The 13,072-nt window shown below is 42.8% G+C and overlaps 1 long non-coding RNA gene across 2 annotated transcripts; it reads left to right on the top strand.

Moving 5' to 3' along the window:
- Positions 1-7,698: 7,698 nt before the first annotated feature.
- Positions 7,699-12,892, top strand: LOC140215256 (uncharacterized). Of its 2 annotated transcripts, none has more exons than XR_011892205.1 (3): positions 7,699-7,831; positions 8,456-8,595; positions 12,586-12,892. It is a non-coding gene; the product is annotated as an uncharacterized lncRNA (long non-coding RNA). The 2 variants fall into 2 exon arrangements; XR_011892204.1 differs by having other exon boundaries at positions 12,583-12,892.
- The last annotated feature ends 180 nt before the right edge of the window (positions 12,893-13,072 follow it).

Below are 13,072 nucleotides of genomic sequence, written 5' to 3'. Positions count from 1 at the left end.
CATACACACGTGGTCGCCCGCATGGATTCATGTCAAGAGCAACATACGTTGGGCAGGAGAGATGCAGGCAGGCGGAGACGTGTATATATGAGCTTTCAGCGCTCGGGGATTCGGAACTCTTTTATCCTTGTCATGTCCAGTAAACACGAGCCATAAATCCGAACGGCAGAGTACGGGTCACCATCTGGTTTTAGCATTTGACAATCTCCTGTTCTTGCTCTCAGAGAAAAGCAGGCCTGCTTCTGCAAGAAGCGTGACACGCGCTCCACTTTTTTTTTTTACCACGGGATTCGCTCTTTGATACAGCAAGGAATTCACTGCAGTCATCGCTCAGAAGGCTGTGCTTGTCGCACGGAGAATTATACCAGGTAAGAGACTGCGTATATTCTATTTCCCGTCCTGAAACTTGATGAAATGACCGTGGAAACAAGGTCGTTTCTTTACTGAAGCTGTACGTAAAAAAAAAAATATCCCTGTTTTAGAAAATTATATCACGCAATAGTATAATTCAGCTGCCCTTAAAGAAATCTGTTATGTACAGTGAGTTGAAGCAAGTAAATGCTTTTGAACTGAAAAGAAAATAATTGGGCCTGATTGTTTTTTTTTTTGGGAAAGACATCAGTGCTGATGTTAGGTAGTCAGAGCGGATGCATTACTTTCTAGCATCAAGAGTTCTTGGATAGTGTGATATCATGGTATATCACACCATCAAACAGAACATAACGTAAGCATGACAACGAGTAACTGTGTAGAACCACTCATTGTTACAACCAGAAAGGTAAGCCTTCTAACTCCTTTGATTGAAGCTCTTGTACAATGCAACTCCTTACAAAAAAGTAATGAAAGTTGGAAGCTAGTATTTGAAAGCCCGGTGTTTTTCCGCTCTTGAAGTGGTACACGCACGTGATAAAGTATTGCAGCAATAAATGCGTTCCGCTTGCGCCGAAACTTTTTTTCTTTAGAATGCCGCACCTGTAATAAAGGTACAATTAACCTTAGTTTAATTGAAAAGCAAGCTGCCATGAAAGATATCTGGATTAATTTTGACCACCCGGCGTTGTTTACCGTGCACTGAAATATGACTAGAAAGTGAAAATGCGTTTCGCCCTTATCTGAATGCGGGTTTCCACAACTAGAAATCAGAACTCGCGACCTCTAGGTTGATGAGAGGATGACAGAAGAAACGAGCAGGGAGATTAACCAGAATTGCTCCTCTGCTGTAGAAAAGTGAAATAATTTAGCTAGAAATCAGGAAAACGAACATCTAAAATGCCAATGCGTGAAAACACACATGTGTGTTGACCAAGCAGTAAAAAGCAATCGAACAGCTCCAGATACATTTAGCGAACGTACCAGCGCATTTGTCATTTTGTGCGCACCTAATGACTGAAACTATCGTTCACTAACTTTTACTCCGTGACAACCCGACTGTCGAACCGACTTGTGCTAGCAGGCAGGTAATATATTTGGGAATGGAACGCAGGGCACTTGCTCCCAGAGCATATTTGCCAAACACACAGGGAATACGAGGCCTCAGGCGTTATCTTCCGCGCGTCAAGCGACGAAAGTGCCGCTACGCTTGCTAGAGGTGAGCAGACATTGCAGCCGCTTTTCGCGGCGTGGTAAACAATCACGTGTGCGCTTTTGTGCCGTCGCACATTGTCGGCGCAAGTGCAAATGCTGCACGCGGCGCTGTCAGTAGTTATGATTACAATTAGATAAGCACAAGGGATAGCGGCGCTAGAAACACGGAACCCAGCAATGTGGCGTCAGAGTGCGAGAGCGCCGGGCGGCCAGCCGAGATCAATGCCATTACTGTAATATTTACATATTTCTTTACTATTTCCGTCATTACCATAGAAAAATACTACCTTGTTTGTAGGCAGTGTCTAACATTGTGGCATGCCACAAATTAAAAAAGAGACATCAGAAGAAAAAAAAATGCAGCGGCTAGTGAGCAACTATATTCCAGCCAAATATCAAGCCTGGTGGTATACTTTTGGGTCGGCAACTACGAACATATCTAAGCAGTCTGTTCTATCTGGAACTGATACGAAGAAAAACGAGTTATTAAAGAAAGCAGTACCGGAACCGCACTTGTGCAATAACCAATAAACTTAACTTAATATCCAACTAGCTAGTAGTGCCACTGAGAGAGGTACTGTTTCATAAATAACCTCCGTGAAACCAGTGAGGCTGTTATAGAGCGTAATTTTGGAATCGAATTCCAGCGTTTAAAGAAAAGAATTTCCAATAATAAATCGACCTCTACGCGGTTCACTCGACGTGATACATTTAATGTATGTCGTGTGTCTCTCTGATGGCTGTCCCTGTTTATTAAAATCAGAGGATTCGAGAAAAAACGCCAATTTTTCCTTCACAAACATCACAGCAGTGGCGGGCATGTTTTCTTTGTAGCGCTTGGCATTAACAAAAAAAGTATTACCTATCTATGTCTAGGAACATGGCATTGTGTAAAAGTATTTTTTTGTATATCAGGTGTTTCAAGTAGCTTGAACAAACATTTAACATTAGGGTAGTACACCTTGACGTATGACACCAACAGATTATTGTTCGTAGCAATCTTCAGTTCCTCAGACCATTCTTTGAAGTGCGTTTAATTAGCTAATTAGTTACATTCAATTAGAAATATATATGTCTTAGGGCATAAGTGCTATTTTAAAAGTGGTAGAGCGCCCTAGAAATGCCTCTTAAATTTGTTTCCATGACGTTATAACGCGGCTCGTTTCCGTGGTTCTGAGGAAAGCCAATGGAATATGAAAAACAAACAATGTCGTCACTGCGCCCTTGCACGTATGAACTGTATTGCGCTGAATCACATCCCCCCTCACACTCCCCAAAAAAAGAAAGCGAAAGGATTTGTTCTGTCATATAGAAACGCGAAGAAGGGTAATAGGTACGTCAAAGGGCAACGTGTTTAATTAATCACAGAAACAATTTGTAGGATGGCAAGTGGACATTGAATATCAGACACCTCTTTGAGTGGCACATTCCGGGTCGAGAAGACTGTTCGTAATATTCAGAGCATGGCTGTTATTCTAAGTAATTACAAAGCACACTTATTTTCCCCATCACAAATTCATAGAAAGAGCTGATTAATTTAATTGTATATCGCATTGCTAAAAGGTGACGGTCCTTGTGTGATGAAGCTTGTGGTTCATTCTCAGAAAAGGAAATGGCTTACACTGAAGCTGAATCGGTCAGCAATAACCACGCGCCTGTTCTGCTTTATAGGTTGATTAAAAAAATTCGTAGCTTGTTTTGTAACCTTTCTGCTGAAGTCTGTCCGAATTATCAAGCTTATGTTTTAAGCTACAACAGTGTCGCTTCTTCGTATCTATGACGCCGTACTGCCTTTTCTGCACGTGAATTGACCCTATGTGTAATATAGCCATTTCGTTGTAATAAAATTTTCATTTAATAGAAAGCGCCGTTCTGTTCTAACCTCTTCCGTCCTATTCCTAATTTCGCGGTGTACCCTCGGATATAAAATACTATTTCTTATCATGAGTTTACACCTCTGCAGGACCGGCTTTTGAGTCACTAAGCTTTGACTCGAAGTACATGATTAAGGTTGCTTTGTCATCGAAAGTGAAATCTTCTACTGATGACAAAAGCTGGTACAATTTTGGCTGCAATAGAGGGGAATTTATGGAGCCATTTCTAGAACTGCACAGTGTTGCCACATTCTTTTGATATATGCCCTAGGGTAAGTGACACCTGATTTGAGGATGACTAATATTTTGTAAATAACCAGAATAAAAATTGTTACAAGTGGTTTCGATCACAAAGAAAGGGGGGGGGGGTTATCTGGAAACGATTGGGGAGGGGGCGCAAGAGAATGCGGAAATAATAATTCACGAGATCTGACGGCTATTGAAAAGCTGTTGTCTAGGCCTTCAAGAGGACGCGACTACATAGCATTGCGATGATGTCGAGTCAAAAGTTGAAAAACACGAAGCGATTTGTGGGGGAATGCATTTAGGTATTGAATTTATGCAGCCCTTTTAGCACTGCGATATATAAGCCAAGATGTGCTCAAGCATATGGGCCGCAACCGCACTTGTGATTTCCGATGTGCAGGAACGGCTCATGTTCGATAGCGCTGGCTCGCTATACCTTATATTACCCATAGAGAAAGCCTAGTAAAGTTGGAGCAGCGAATCACAGAACGTGGGAAAGGACACTGGTGGAAAGTAGCATTTACTGTGCGCTACTGCAATCGCGATTTGCGTAGTTTAGTAGTATGGTTGACAAAAATATAAATTTTAAAAAAGAAAAAAATTATGGGGTTTTAAGTGCCAAAACCACTTTCTGATTATGAGGCACGCCGTAGCGGAGGACTCCGGAAATTTCGACCACCTGGGGTTCTTTAACCTGCACCTAAATCTAAATACACGGGTGTTTTCGCATTTCGCCCCCATCGAAATGCGACCGCCGTGGCCGGGATTCGATCCCGCGACCTCGTGCTCAGCCGCCTAACACCATAGCCACTGAGCAACCACGGCGGGTAAATATAAATTTTGGTTCTCTACAAACAATCTAAACCACGCACTAAACATATTAGGAGACGCGGAAAGTAAGGACAATATCATACCTTACCACAAATATAAGACGCAATATTGAGTTCTCCAGAACAAAATATTGTTGCAAGTCTACGGGAATATCAAGTAGACAGATCGTCTTTTAAAACTAAATATTCATGCAAAACATACTAGATGCAATTTCAGAAGCTTGAGACTGAAGAATGATGTAAAAAAAACTATTCATAAAAATAAAAAATTACAAATTAAAAAGTCAAGTACACCGTCTCTCATATCATTACACCATCGTATAGATTAGTAGAAATTTCCACAGGACATGAAAAGAACTCCTACCTTGTAGAGATTTTATGCGAATTATTGCTACAAGCCTAGTACGTTCTTGTCAAATATTGTCAAATGCTCTGTATACTGCGTTAAAATGATGTTTTTGTGATTGGTACAGATGCTGTTTAAAGTGCTTTTGCCTGCTTCATCCCACAATGACAGCTGTAAGGGTACTCGACCTAATCAGATGATTGCAAGTGCCTAGCCTTGTACACTCAGGCAAATTTTCTAAGTCCGTCTTGAAGAAATGAGTAAAAAAGAAAGTAGTACAACAAAAGTAGTATGTGCCACCTGTGTTTCATAGGAGCTTTCCTATCAATAGAAGCGACTACACAAAATATTTTGGGAGTGTTTATTGATGAGCACTTCAAGTTTTCCCGGCCAGTTCATTTAGTAAGTGATAAAAAGCCTCATATATATGATTCACATGTTCTTTCGCGATGGTGTGGACTCAGTTCCAAAGCAAACATCTTTAGGAATTAAAAACAGGCATTTGCTGACTCATACAAATTACTGTACTACAGTTTGCGACTGCACGCATAAAACAATTCCGGCTTCCAGTTCTGAGTCACCAAAGGAAAGAACACTTCGTGGACTTGTACTCTTTTCACAAATATTGCAAAACTATTTAAGAGACAAAATGAGCCTATGGTCTTTGATTTGATAACACACAATGTCCTGCGAATAATGCTGCTAATCATCAATTGAAGAGCAGAGCTGGTAACATGCAGTGAGTCTTCCTCACTTCGCCAGTGTATGCAAACGTAATTACCTACCTTCTAACGCAAATACCTACAAATTAGAAACGGCACAGCCTGGAACATGTGCTAGAACAAACCAATTCGTCGATGTTAAATTTTCACGCCCTCGCGTTTGTTTAAGTATCGTTTAAAAATGTACTTAAATAATCCAGCAACATACTAGAAGTGCCAGCGGCATCGGCATCTGATGCTCCAGTTCATGCTTTTTACACTGGTTTGTTACATAAACCATTTTAATTTGGTTTAAAATAATTAAACAAGCTATCTGGACTCTGTGAAATCTGGTATGTATAAGGGCACTGCCCTCAGGTAGAAATTATCTTGAAACTTGAGACTCGTAGCCTTCACAGCACTCCTTCCGAGTTGTTGATAAGCTGCAACATCAAGCCACATGGTCGATAATGCATCTTTCCGTGGCTAAGTATAAGTTAATACTGAGAAAGTACTGGGGATCTGTTTGCTAATTCACAGCCTCCATCGAATGCAGCCGATGTTGCTGCTGCGTTCGAGTACGCACTCTCTAAAAAGTTAACACCCTTAATGGTGTAAATGACTTGTTCCATGGGTGACACCCTTTTTGGGTGTATTGCTATGTATTTTTGGGCTAAGTAACACACCGCAAAGCAAAAGGTGTTAAAATGACGACACCTTGCCTATGGGTGTTAAATAAGAAGCACCCTTTAAGACATGGGTGTAAAACAAACGACACCCTTCCTACATGGGTATAACACAGACACCACCCTTTCAATATGGGCGTAGCATGGATACCACCCTTCTAAAAAGGCGCTATCAATGCAAGTAAAAATTAAAAATTAAATCATGGGGTTTTACGTGCCAAAACCACTTTATGATTATGAGGCACGCCGTAGTGGGGACTCCAGAAATTTGGACAACCTGGGGCTCCTTAACGTGCACCTAAATCTAAGTATACGGGTGTTTTCGCCCCCTTCGAAATGTGGCCGCCGTGGCCGGGATTCGATCACGCGACCTCGTGCTTAGTAGCCCAACACCATAGCCACTAAGCAACCATGGCGGGTTCTTGCAAGTATTTGAGCGTTCACTACAAGCGTGTAGTCAATGGAGCGCCTAGGTACTGTAAATGCTGCCTAGCCTTAGCTATGTAACTATCTTGTTCAGTACATGAGCCAGAATGTGAAAGGTGTGGCGACATTACTCCCCTGGTTGAGCATGTGGTATTATATTTAATGTGAGGTCCTTTCAGGCAAAAAAAAATTAAGGTTTCGCCATAGCAGCAAGGCACACACCCCATGCTTTTCGTCCTCTTCCTCTGCAGTGATGGTTCACTGCCACCAGGCAGCACAGCGTAATAGCAAATCATGCTGCACTAAGGACACAGGATGTCCTACTGGTTGGCGCACCAGTATAATATAAATGCGTAACCTGCCCACATTCATTTATCATTCTATAGCCTTGCTAATTTACCCCCGTATAATTAGGATTAAATGAGAAGGACTGGGGTGTTCCAATAAAGTTTTCTTGTGGCACACTCTTTTTCAAAAAAAAAGGGCGTTTCAAGGATGTTTACAAGGGTGAAAAAAACCGAAACACCCCTATTACATCCATAAGGGTGTGCAAATTTTAAGAGGGCAATCTTGGCTGCCTGTTCTTGGTGACGGCTCCCACGTAGGCGGCGTTGCAGCACCACGACGTCCGCTTCCACCATCGCAGGCAACGTTTAACAAATATTGCGGGTTATTGGCTACAGAAATCCGCGCGTATGAGTTGTCTGTTTGAATGAGATGTACGGAAGGTACCTTTAATTTTATAATCATTGATGATTAAATTTCAAACCAATTTCGGGCCTCCGACACACGTTGCGTTGCATTTGCACTTGATATCGACCACACCGTCACACACCGCCTCACGAGAACCGTTGCGGAACTTGCCTTAGCAGCTTCGTTTTACAAGAGAACAGCAGACTCTATGCTAGCGTATGCTATTTGCAGGACAAGGTTACAGATACGAACGCGCCGACAGGCCGAATCGCTGCCTTATCGTTCTCTTGTCATGCCAACTCCACACGTGCAGATGTAAAGGTCATTATGATTGATATACACCTTCTATGTCTCTTTGCATCATAGGTCGAAATTCAAGGCTCGACAAAGAACATGCTTGTCCCTTCCTGGCAGTTCAAAATAATGAAAATACGCTGGATAATATGTAAGTTTTCAAGAGCCACTGGCAAGTAATGTGCCAGGAAGCGTCATTATAATCTGCTTTTGCTACTTGAGCGCTTACTCTAGGGTGATGATGGCGAACAAAAGAACGAAAAAAAAAACTCTAACGGGTAATTGTACGGAAGGCATGCAGTTAAAGTGAATTTCTCTCTATATATCATTTAATCTTTCAGCATCTTCCCTCATTTCTGCATAAAAGGAAATAAAATTTACAAGTTAGCTGTTAAGAAATGTGTTGTGAAGGGTAGTTAGAAAACTCGTGCTGCTAAGTTAAAAAACAGAAATCTTCTAAATTTTTGTTCATCTGGATTGAATAAACTGCAGATTATAATACCCAAACTAGAAATACGATATTGTTTTGATTTCCGCATTTTTCGAATTGAGTAAAAAAATGGTAACGTTTGCGCCGTCACATGAGTACTCACCCAATTACCCCCCAAAGCGAGAAACATATAGAATAAAAAAAGTGCAAATTTGTTAACTCCCTGTTTAGTAACCCGAGTGCTATAATGTTCGGTTTGTTAGAATAAACTGCACCTGACGCCCATTAAAGAAGTAAAGGCCACTCATGTGAACATATCTTTTAACCCAACCATCGCCATACAAGCGGGACCGAGTTTTTTGGTGACTGTGCTAGCAACCGCTGCGGTCTGCGCTTCTCACGAAGACTACATTGAATTTGGAGAAAGCAAGTCTGGGGATGTTGAAATAATCAAAGCCATCGACTACGACACTGAAATTGCAAAGGTGAGTTCACAACCAATGCTCACTACAAACAAGACACTTCCAGGCTACCGCCTCTGAAGAAAAAAAAAAATAGGCGAATGTGGGCCCCCGTATCCACAAAGTAGTGTGGACGCAAGGGAATTTAGTAAGAGCAGGCACTGACCAACCATGTGAGAGAACATTATGTTAGTGAAGGCAACCGACCAATCGCAAACCGTTCTTATACGGGACACAAGGCATAAAACAACGTGACTTCTTGGTTGAATTCCAATGGGGTCCAGGGGGGAGGGGGATACACTTGCATTATTTATTCAACTATGCGTCATATCGAGTCTTCTAACGCAGACGAGGTACTCTCCACTTTTTATTGCAAATATAAAACATTCCTTTGAAAGTGAGAACGTCACAATTTCTGCGGACCTCAATGTGCCATCCCACTTTGTTAAATGGCTGTCCAGGATTATATACGTATGTCCACTACTCGGGAAATGATTATGTTTACTAGATAAATTTATTAGACGTTGGTGCTTATGTATGTGGGGCCGAATTCACTAAGCATTTATTTCGTAAGTGCAGTTTGCCGTTGACCGCCCAGCGGCTGTAATAAGATGTCCTAATGAATATTGGCTTACGCCTGCTTTTTCGAGAGATTCTAGCGCAAAAACCTTTTTGTGAATATGGGTCCTGATCAGCAAACATTTGTAAAACGTTGTGAAAAGATATAACTATATTTTTATCCCTTTCTTTTTGATGGCATTATCTGTAGCGCTTCCTGGATATCTAAGGTACCATGGAAGGGCAGTACACCCAGTTCCTTCTACGGCCAACAACGTCAATCTAAATGTCTCTAATAATGATATTAATAATATAATAAAAGAACGTTTTCTACGAAAGTTTCCATTGGCACGAGCAATTTCCTAGTGATGAAGTCAGTGAAATAAACGACAACAAATTAAGCCATTTGAGAAATAAAAATAATTGTTATAATTTTGATGTCCCAAGCATATTGCAGAAAGTAAATTGAGGATATATATTTGTGCTTGTACTGTATTTATGACACTTTGCGCGGAAGCCTTCCACACTGACAGCAGCATCAGAACATGTCAGCCGTTGAAGCAAAATGGGAGGGACACGCTGCACATTTACGACACGACGCGCTATCGCTTATCAAGAGACAATTGTTTCTGTGTTCTAATAATGTACAGTATTGTTCGTTCACTCCTAGGGCAAACATGGAGTTAGCGCTCAAGCGCTTTAGAAGCTTAAATTTAGACTTATGTCCTTAAGAGTAACCTTGATTATATCTGCGTAGGGGGTCAGGCACGTACCCAAGGGGGAGGCCCGGGGGGCCCGCCCCCCCCCCCGAAATTAAGACGCATACCCCCCTCCCCTCCTCCCACGCCACCACTTCTCACACACATTCCTAAAGCGCCGCGAAATCAATTTTGAGACTTGACAGCTATTCGGCGATCAACATTTTGCTGCCTTTTTCACTCCTTTTTGGATGGCGGTAGTTATCGGCGTCTCCTGGGATGTGAAGGCCGCTTTCCACATCAATTCGGTGCCCGCGCGATGAACTCGAGATGCATTCAGTTGTCGCCGTCCATTCAACGGTCACGCGCATCGTTGTTGCTTCTTAGTTCAACCTTCTTCGTTTAGACTGATCCAGGAACCAGGAAAGGTATTCAGCTCGTGGTCAGCTGGTCTGTATGCACGTGGAACAAGTTGTGGCCAGAGAAAACACCCAATTGCGTTTAACTTTTCCTTTTGCTTCATTATTTCCTCGAGTAACGGCTTACCGCGACACTGACAGATCCTCGGAACCATATAACCGTGATATGGGTTAGATAAGGTGGAAAATAAAATAATGCGAGACAGTGTCCATCATCAAACCCTGCAATAACCCTTAAACGCATAGGCAATATGACTGTCACCCCTTAACTCGTCTGGTTTTTCCCTAATTGTAGAGCTCTTTTCGCTCAAAATTGCCAACTGGAAAGAAGAGTCGCAAGGAGCTGACAAATTAAGCGATCTACTAAAAGAGAGAGCCAAGGCAACAGCCAAACAGGAAAGAAAAGCGAAAGTTACCAAATTTAACCGTTGTTTGTGAAAACATTTATGAATAAACATCTTTTCTTTAAAGAGGAAGCAGTGATAACGTCGTCGGAAGTGGAGGACAATTCCGTGTGGTAATGACGCTTCTACAGTTATTATTCGAGCCGCCTAACGTAGCCGCTTTTCTGGTGTGCTTATGTATAGGTGTTTTTCTAACCTTCCGCGGTGGGCGCAGTGCGTGTAGAATCGCCGCTTCCTGCGCCATATGCGGTTGTACGGGACTGGCGGCCACGCATCGTTACGTAATTTCCCAAATAACAATACGAGTCGGTTGTGGCACTTCCGTCAGAGCAGTAAACGAGGGATCCAAAAGAACTGTGATTGTTCCACGAATATATGTTTCTGTATAATTCTTCCAGAGCTAATTCAAAAAACGCTACTATAGTCGGATACAACTTAAGTTTGCAATGAAGCCCCGCCCACGCCCTAATAACCGCCAGCCACTGTTCCTCCGCGAGGCCGCAAATAATTCGTACTTCAACCTTTTTCTGTTACCCAATTAGGGCGGTAACTACAACAATGAAATTATAAGCGCGTAATTTTATACCTTTCCCCTCCCCTATTATAGTGGAATGGCGAATGCCTAATTCTTTATTGAACTGAAATAACATGCTTGCTTCACTACAGCTATTTGTTGTGAAGTTTCACTTTAGTTGGAAGTGAAGTTTCATGAGTAAAACGGGTTCAGCAGTGAAATGCACCACAGACTTTTGAAGAGTGAAATTGTCAGACTCCTTACATTTTGTCCATGTCTGCTGCACAACTCATTGCTTCCGCCGATGAAAAGACTCTTCAAGAACAGCAGACACTCCGGAGGTATCAAATACGACGCCATTTTGAAAAGGCCGCATGACGACGATTTTGTTTGCTGCTGCGATTGGCTGGCGGAGTAACAGAACTCCGCGCAGTCCGTGTGCCTTTGTTGTCAACTGCTGCTTATTTAAGTTCTATTCTACTAAAGTTATCTTTATTTTACACTCTCGGGGCCTCTTTACTTGTTCTTGGCAGTGTTCTTCCTGCGCAAGTTCATTTGACGTGGTTCTTTGGTTGCCAAGTAAAGGAGAGGTGTATCGCACAGGCGTACCTTTAAAATACACCTTATTTCATTTCTCGTTTGTGGGTTTATGCGTTTTTATGGCGAAAGGGGGCGTTATTCACATTTGTACTAGTAAAGGTACCCCTCTCATTTGCATAGAATAGTTGCCTTGGGTTGCCCTCCCCCCCCCCCCCCCCCCCCGAAAGAAAATCCTGGGTACGGGTCTGTAGGGGGTCACAAGGTATTCCTCGCATAAAGTTGGAAAAAATTTGGAATTATGAGACTGAATTACAATGAGGTGCTTTCCCTAAGAGTGGACGACCTTGTACGATCTCTTTGCGCCTGCACAATTAACACGGCCGCATTTTAACGTAAAAGCACGAGCATTCCTACTTTCGCATATGTTGATAAGGCAAAACCACACATACTAACTTTCTCAGTACTTTCGCGCTATAAACCTGCTAAGATATCCCACCCAACCAGGATGAATCTCTAGCCTGAGCATTCGCACGTTCTAGCACTGCCATGGACAGGACAAGGCTTGGTGCATCCCCTTGGCATCATGCGGAAATGAGTGATGAAACAAGCCCGCTTCTCGATTCACTTATAACGCTGATTCATTTTCTTCGAATGTCATTCGACCGACATCGGGAATCTGGGATGATAAATGAAACACTCGTATGGCTTATGCTGCGTTTACTTATGATGTCTGGAAATACCGCTCTTTGTTGAAAGACACGTGTAGCTTGTAGTATCCACGAGCGGCCTTTTCTCATATGGTGAAGTGTTAGTATCCGAACCAATAAGCATGTCAGCAAGAAACTCCCGAGACATCGCACCTTTGCATTGCCTTTCAGCAGCAACGAAAGAAGATAGAGTTGCTGCACGAGAGCGTCTGTTACACCGGCGTGGGATGCTTCTCGAGGTGGGACCGCATGACTCACCCAATAGCACTGCCCCAAAATCCACGAGACGTGGGCACGCAGTTCCACGTGTACAGCCGGCAAAACGACGACAATCCGACAGTATTTACGGATCCGGGGCCTAGGTCCATCGCTTCCTATGCGCATTTATTCCGGGAACCCAGGAAGCTGGTGGTCCTCCTGCACGGATTCACGCAGTCCGTCGCTTCTCCGTGGCTTCATTACACCAAAACGTCTCTGCTCAAGAAGGTACAAATTTGCACTTTTCGAGGGAATTTTAATTCTTTTTCGCTGCAGCTTGGCTGCTAAACCAGGAGACCAATCGAGTCAGTGTTATGTCTCCGATTTGGTGGGGGGTACGCTGCACCAGTAATAGAGCACCCCTTCACGAGTGACTGGTGCTTTGTTCAAGCGCTATGGTGAA

This window comes from Dermacentor andersoni, chromosome 1, assembly GCF_023375885.2.
Source record: "Dermacentor andersoni chromosome 1, qqDerAnde1_hic_scaffold, whole genome shotgun sequence".
Lineage (NCBI taxonomy): Eukaryota > Metazoa > Arthropoda > Arachnida > Ixodida > Ixodidae > Dermacentor > Dermacentor andersoni.
Note: the sequence above shows the minus strand (reverse complement) of the source record. Positions and strands in the feature narration are given on the sequence as shown.